Raw genomic sequence first — 241 nt, forward strand, 5'->3', positions numbered from 1 at the left:
CAGTGTCTTTAATAGGTGCACCAAACACAATCACAGCTTGTGGGCGTGTGTCCGCAAACCTCTCCCATTCTGCATCGAAAACAGACTCTTCAACACTCTTTCCGCCAGTGGCGGTGATCGAAAAAACACTTCTCACGCCATATTCCATCCGGGAAGTAAGCCGCATGAGAAGGTCGTATATAGAGTCCCCTTCCGAAGCACTTTTCACGAACATGAACCCCAATTGCCGCACACGCATCTC

The sequence above is a fragment of the Trypanosoma theileri genome, assembly GCF_002087225.1.
Source record: "Trypanosoma theileri isolate Edinburgh chromosome Unknown TM35_Tth_26_V1, whole genome shotgun sequence".
Lineage (NCBI taxonomy): Eukaryota > Euglenozoa > Kinetoplastea > Trypanosomatida > Trypanosomatidae > Trypanosoma > Trypanosoma theileri.